A 396-nucleotide genomic window follows, 5' to 3' on the forward strand; every position below is an offset into this window, starting at 1 on the left:
CAAACATCTAAATGAATTATCAGTGATATAAACACAGAAAAGACAGACAGAAAGATAGACTTTAAAAAAGAAATTCACCCAAACCCAAAAAATTCTGTCAGTTCGAAAACGATATTGGAAATCGTAGTTTCCCCTCGACGTCATATTAACATTTTTCTCCCTCCCTTCTCAACGATTTAAAGAAATAAAAAAGTGGGGGAGAAGAGGACGCGATAAAAAGGGAGAGGAAAAAATATACGATCTTCACTGGGAACCCGATTGTTGATTGTGATGTTCTTTCCTTTTGGGTCAATTTTGGGACAAACTTTATCTTTTTCTATTCACCGGGCTATTTTCCCTCTTTTTTTCTTTTTCTTTTTTTCTAGGCTTTTTTGTTTGTCCTTTTACCTAGATTAC

Source organism: Penaeus monodon, chromosome 23 (assembly GCF_015228065.2).
Source record: "Penaeus monodon isolate SGIC_2016 chromosome 23, NSTDA_Pmon_1, whole genome shotgun sequence".
NCBI lineage: Eukaryota > Metazoa > Arthropoda > Malacostraca > Decapoda > Penaeidae > Penaeus > Penaeus monodon.